The 6,964-nt window shown below is 45.4% G+C and overlaps 1 protein-coding gene across 1 annotated transcript in view; it reads right to left on the reverse strand.

The window, feature by feature from the left end:
• The window catches only part of MEF2A (myocyte enhancer factor 2A), a 204,659-nt gene extending 204,332 nt beyond the window's left edge, over positions 1–327 (reverse strand). The window contains exon 1 of the mRNA XM_043434332.1: positions 48–327. The gene's annotated coding sequence lies outside the window, so the exon portion shown is untranslated. The remainder of the gene's footprint in view (positions 1–47) is intronic.
• Positions 328–6,964: the final 6,637 nt, after the last annotated feature.

Genomic DNA, 6,964 nt, shown 5'->3' on the forward strand with positions numbered 1-6,964 from the left:
GCACTTGGAGTGGGAAAGACAAAGGTTATGGGCCGGGAGAGCCGTACCGTGTGAGGAAGAGCACTGCCCCACAAAGGCGCGCGGGGCGGACTATGTTTTTTCGGGTGGGTGAGGAGACGAATCACCCGGCACAGGAAGGAGATGACGGCGGTTTGGCGCCGGGGCTGCGCGCCGGAGCCCGCTTCCCTCAGAAGGACCGTGTTCTCCTGGAAGGGATATTGGTCACTTGATGAGGGCTCGGGCGCCTCCCAGGGCGGGGCGGCCCAGCGGCGTCGCGCCTTGCAGCCCCCGCCTCCCCCGCGGCGGCCTCCCCGACCAGCCGCCGGGGCCCGGCCGGGAGCGGCTCCAGTGACGAGGCGCGTGGCGGGTCGCCTCGCGCGGCCGCCCGCTCCGGCCAGCCCGGGGCGCCGGGGGGCGGGGCTCCCGGGGGCGGGGCCGGCGTCGGGGCGCGCGCCCGGCCGTGGCCGCGAGTCCGGTGCCAGGCGGCGTCGCTCCGGAGGGCTTGGGCCCCGCCCGCCGAGCTTCTGGAGCCGCCACCGGACCCCCCGCCCGCGGGCCGCGCTCGGCGCCCCCGGGCTCTGCTCGCCACGGCGCCCCCCGGGCTCCGCTCGCCGCGCCCACGGCCTCGGTGCGGCCAGGACCGCACCTGTGTTTTCGCCGGAGCGGCCGCCGGGCCACCCGCCCTGAGCGAGTGCGGTGGGACCCAGGCCCCCCTAGACGGCGGGACTTGAAGCGGCGTGGAAGGCGAGCGACCCCTTTCTGGGTGGTCGGCCAGGCTCCCTGAGTCCCAAGAGAGACGCAACCTACTAGTCTTTACTACTAGTAATAGTTGCTAGTAGGCACAGCTGGTATACCTTTAGCGCTGAACTGTGCGAATAGTTTGCATTTGATAGCTCGTCATCCTTACAACATCCCTATGAAGTAGATTCAGTTTCTATTCCCATTTTACATAGGAGGAAAAGGAAGCTCTAGTGCTGAAGTGACCTTCGGAGGTTACAGAGAGCACTGAGCACTTGAACTCCTGACCACCCTGCGTACTGCCTTTTCTGAGAGAGGTGCGAAGGAGATGTGTGTGGGGAGCTGTTGATTTTTGTCGAGGGAGGTCATTAGGAGGTGAGCCGTTATGGTCTTTGCATCGTGAAGGCTGCTCCCCTGGCGTTTCTACAGCCACGCTGCCTATCTCTGCACCTATGCAGTGGACACAAAGCCAAATAATTACATTCGTTTGAAGATGAAGAATTCATTCCCGAGGCACTTGAAAACAAAGTGGTTGGGGTGAGTGAGCAGATTCGCAGAGACTATGGGTAGAGAAACTGGGAAGTTTCAAAGGAAGCTGGAGACTAGCAGGCTTCCCCACTCAAGGACAAGGCAACCTCCTGGAGAGAACTCAACGCAAAAGTGACACACAGACATCAGACACTGGCAGATGAACCTGGAGTTCTGCTCAGAGCCCCACAATGTGTTCAGAGGAGTCAGCAGCAGGGAAGTTTAAAAAAAAAAAAAAACACTTTAGAATTTGGTGTGACCCTGCAAACCATGTGGAAATGCACACTCTTTAACCTGCCAGAAGCTGCAGAGCCAGCTGGATTTGGCTTCTCTGCTCTAAGAAAACAGAAGAGTTGAACAGTTTTCCTTCAGAAAAAGGTGAGGTGGAGGGCCGGTGGGTGATGGCTTCCCTCATTCACTTACCCTTCATCCTGGAAGGAGAAGAGGAACAATGAGAACAATTTTTTCTGAAAGAGTTTTTCATACTCTCCTTGTTCCTTCCCATCTACCACCCTTGGCAAAAGCTGACCTTCTTGGAGGCACAGAAGACTCAGTTCAGACTGCCCGCCTCCTACCCATTCAGTGCTACTGGTCATTCCAGAAAGTCAGATAGAGAACTTGGCTTTGAGTCTAGCCAAAGCAGAAATGAAGAGTATCTGTGTTGCATAAGAGCATCTCTTTCCCCAACTGCCCCCCCCCCCGCCCCAAATCAAAGCCCTTGTCTAAAAAGTGAAGGAGGGAGGGAGGGAAGAAGAAAGGAAAAAGGGGGGAAAGTTTAAGAATTCTAGAGCACAGCTATTGTAAAATCCATTAGCAAACCATAATCACTGTTATCTGTAACTAAAGTAACCAATCTCAGGAAATTATCACAGCCTTTATGGTCTCAGAAGCATGTGTCTGAAGTCCAGTGTCTCCAACAGTTTGCTGCACTCAAGCTGGGCATAGATCATGTGCCTGTGGCTTCAAAGGAACTTCCAAAGAGCAGCATCTCTTAGTCCTCCAACTTTTTCTCTCCTCCTTAAAGCACTTAGGTGTCCAAGTGTGTCTCAACTGAAGGGGCTCCACGTTGTACCAGGCACTGTGATACAGAGGTGAGAAGGAGCAGCCCTTCCTTCAAAAAGGCTGGCAGGCCATGGGGGAGGTACACCTTAAAACACCAGCCAGCTTGATAATCACCGAGAGAGGGGTTTCCAAGGAGACTAGAAGAGCACAGAAGATGAATATCTAAGAGGGGAAGAGAATTAGGGAAGTCTTAGAGGAGGCAACCCCACAGTGAATCAAAAAGCATCCAAGAAGGATGAAAAGGGGTCCTCTCATTATGTCTTGATCTGAAGAATAAAGCCCAAGCTCCCTGGGAGGCAGAGATCTCAGACCACTGGTCAGCCTTACCCTCAGCTTTCCTGCCAGATACCTCACCATCCCCATTCAGAAATAGGAATCACACACCAGGCTATTTTCTGTGTCTATCGGATAAACCCCTTTGCATCCATCAGGTCTCCATTAGGCTTCATTTTCTCTAATACAGTGCCTAGTTGAAGTGTAAATATTTCTGTATGTATGTCTGTTTCCTTCCTTCTGGTGAGTAAGCCCCTTGAAGACAAGAAATGTGATTTATTCCTTAATTGATCTGCTATATCTAGTACAGTGCCTGACATGTAGTAGACAGTCAAATGTTTGTTAAATATGTTTGAGCAGCCTATAGGCAAAGGAACTGCTGTGTGCAAGGACCTCGTGAGTTTGGCTCAAGAGAGAAATTATAGCTAGTGCAGTATGCCTGGAGCCTGGGGACTGATCAAGCTCTGAGGAGCGGTGGGAGACAAACCTGGAAGAGCGGTCAGGAGTGAGACAGGGCAGAGCTTTAGCCATCAAGTCAGGCCATTTGGATTTCTTTCTGAAAGCAAAGGGAAGCCTTGACAGATTTCAAGCAGGTGAATAGCAAGATTTATTGGACATTTTAGAAGGATTCCTGAGGGCAGTAGTGGGGTTGGATGGGAGGGAGCAAGACTGGAGGCAGGACAACCAGTTAGGAGGCCCTGGTGGTTTAGCCGCTGCTGTCAGAACCTCTGTCCTTCCAACCCCAGATATCTCCGCAGACTGTCCCCACACATGCTAATGGCTTCCTGTTTCTCTGTTGAGGCTCTGGCCCCAGGAGAGGACTTGCTTGGGTCGGTAGATAGACACACCAGCTTCCTCGTGCCTTATGAAGACAATTCTGAGGCATATATCTCAGAGTTTCTCTCAGAGGTCCCAGTGGATTGGGCCCATTATCCTCAATGGTGATCCACTCATTAGCACACTTTTTGATGTCTCCTCTCATTTCCCACGTCTCATTTTCCAACTCCCCCACAGCCCTTTGCGAGATCACCTCCCAAATAAACCACATGCACCAAAATTCTTGGTTTGGGATCTGCTTTTCAGAAGACCTATTTAAGACAAATTGCAAATGAGATAAGAAAGAAAGAGGGCCTGTCCGAAGACAGTGGCCTGGTGGTAAGGAGAGGGCAGAAGCAAAACGTGGAGCTGGAAGGAGAACTGATTGCTGCTTGACCTTTGAATCTGGGATCAGGGAAAGCAGAGGAGACTCAGCTGCCTCCCGGTTTCTGGCTTAGGCTCCTGAGTGGATAATTGCAGCATCATTTAAGTGGAAGACACTGGAGAAAGGTGAGGTTGAGGGGCTGGATGAGGGGAGTATGATGAGTTCCAGTCTCCTCATGTTGAATTGATATGCCTGTGGGACAAATTATCCTTAGCCTTGTGGGGCTGGAAAAAGATACAGCTAGATGAGATTGGACAATATAGGGAGGGCTTCCTGGAGGAGGAGAAATTTAAGCAGAGTTTTGAAACTGAGGTATATGGGCTGGAGGAAAAAACAGATATAACTGTGCATCAGAAGAATAACAATGAGAGGAATGGACAGTAAAAACAAAACAAAAATTTATAGGGAGGAAAAAGCAAGTTTATTTGAAACAGGTAAAATACAAAAGCCCCCAGAGGATTTCAACTTGTGAGCTACTTGAAGATAGGGGCCATGCCATATTCAATCTTGTGTCCCCCACTCTTACACAAAATTGGTATTTATTAATTATTGTGTGAACCAGTCAAAGTGCCTTAATAAATATTTTTCATGATGTCTTGAAGGTTTCAAATGTGTTCCAAATCAGCAAATTTAACTTTGTGTAAGGATTTGTGTCTTGTTGAGATATATCACATTTAAGAGAAACATCTTGCTTGTAAAGTTCTACCAGTAAATTTTACTTATAAATCTGACATAAGATCTAATGAGTTGTAAATATTTCAGAAAATCAAAATGCTACATTTTAAATTAAGCCTAAAGCTAAAGAAATAATCCAGTCTGTACTGAAGTGTATACCTCAAGTTCTTTAGCATTAAAATCTTGAATGTGTGTGTGAAAGAAAGAGACCTTTTGTGCATTCCTCTTCTATTGCAAGTTTCATGATAAACACCCAGATCTAAATTCCATTTTCCAATAAAAGGAACCAGGGATCCTTAGGGAAGTGGCTGATTTCAGGGGAAAAAAAAAAAAACTAGATAAAACTATGGTGCCAGAAAGCAAGGAAGTTCTTTAAAAAAAAAAAAAACACAGGGCTGGTTAAAGGGACATAGAAACCAATCTGAAAGAGCTGCCAATGGCCAAAGCCGGACCAATTGGAGCAACAATGTAATTAATGCTAGTATTAGAGTGCAACCTATAGAATAAAATGAGACCATACTGATATAAATACATAACTGACTGAGTAAATAAACAGGAGAGAAAGTATAGATTTTACTTAGAAGTCCCATTAAAAAATGTAGAAAGAATGAGAATGAAAACCACCATCAGGCAAACACCACAATTAATAACTGTCTGTAGGGAAGAATGTTGAGTGGGTGCAAAAAATAGTGGGAAAAAGAATTATGAGAACAAGACATTTATATCTTCTCAAAGTAGTTCCCTGCAATGTATTTGCTAACTATGGAGAGAAAAATAGTAGCTTTATGATAGAGAAATCCAGCAGACACCACCTGAGCCAAGTGAACAAAATCTTCATCACCAGCAACGAAGTCCATTCACATTATGCGCCCTGTCTGTGTGAGGCAATGAGAAGGGCATGTCCCTTCTCTCATATTCCTGCCCCAAATGTCTGATCTGAATCTAATAGAGAACCTCAGATAAATACAAATCTAGCCACATTCTACCAGACGGCTGACCAACGTTCATTGAAAGTGTCCAGATCATGAAAGACAAAGTCAGAGGAACTGTCACAGATTAAAGATCAAGGAGACTTGACAACTCAATGCAAAATGGGATCCTGGGTTGGACCCTGCTTCAGAAAAGGGACATCAGTGAGAAAATTGGTGAAATTTGAGTAAAATCTTTAGTTTGGCTAATAGTATTATGTCAGGGTTAATTTCCTGGTTTTGATAATTGTAGTATCCTTATGTAAGATTACATTCAAGGAAGCTGGGTGAATTCTTTGCACTTTGTTCATCACTTGTGATAAGTCTGGAAGTCTCGAAGTATTTCAAGATAAAAAAACTTTTAAGTGACAAAATATTTTAGTATTCTATAATTTATTCAACTCTGCAATAACAAGCCTCATGTGGAGTTTAACTTAAAGCATTGTTATAGTGGTAAGTTCAACTTCGAATTGAGCAATATTAGAGCTATTGGGAAATATTTTTAAGTATGAGTGTTTTGAGGTGGCCAACATTCTGAATGGGGGGGGGGGGGGAAACAGAATATAACAATGTTTCCACTCACTATACACAGCACTAGGGTCCATGACTGCCATGTCTATGGCTATTTCTAAACACCAGATAGTGACACACACATATAACTTCTAATGTTGCCTTACATCTTTTTCAAGCATTAAAAATGTTGTTTTCACTTTTCTTATTTGAATGTATCATGGGCTTTTATTCTTGAACACCTTCTGATGAAAAGGATGAATTCAGGTTCTCAAGAGGATAAAAGACGTTTCCTTTACTCAGTTTATAATCTTACATGTCAAAGTCTACATGAAAATTAAATAAACTTCAAAAATATAAGAAATCGAATCTTTGACAGCTGGATGTTTTATACAATTGAACTTCAAATAAGTCTTTCAATTTCTATGATACGTTGTCATTTTTGTTATATTTTATTTTTTCCCTCTGCACAGAGTTTATTCTGACTTTGTGATTCTCTCCACAACCAACAATACATTCACACGTCAATTATAGTAACTCCCAGCCTTGAGTTTATTTTCTTTTCACTTTTTTGTATTTTATTCAAAGAGGGGCTGCATTTCACATATTCTCTCAACATCCCACTCGCATCTACCCCTTGCATATGAGATTATGATCTCTCTCCTCTTGTTGTCACAAATATTTCTTCTAAAAGCTGGAACTGTCCTAGTTCCCCCTCAACAATTTCTTTCCAGATGCATTGCAGGCATTACCAGGTTCTATTTGTCTAATTAGGATCTCCATTTAGACCTATCCTGGGCCTGTGTGTCTCTAAGATCTCATAAAAAGAGAGAGGGTCAGTGCTGTGTGTGATGGCTGTGTTACATAAATCATTCCCAAATTGCTACTTATGATCTAGCAAAGATTTTTATCTGTTAGGATTTTATGATGTTAAAAGCTGAAACAAATGTGGGAGTCACCAAAATAAGTAAGACTACAAATTTTTTAGTCCAATGGCTTTTGTACAAAT

Source organism: Cervus canadensis, chromosome 17 (genome assembly GCF_019320065.1).
Source record: "Cervus canadensis isolate Bull #8, Minnesota chromosome 17, ASM1932006v1, whole genome shotgun sequence".
NCBI classification, from domain to species: Eukaryota; Metazoa; Chordata; class Mammalia; order Artiodactyla; family Cervidae; genus Cervus; species Cervus canadensis.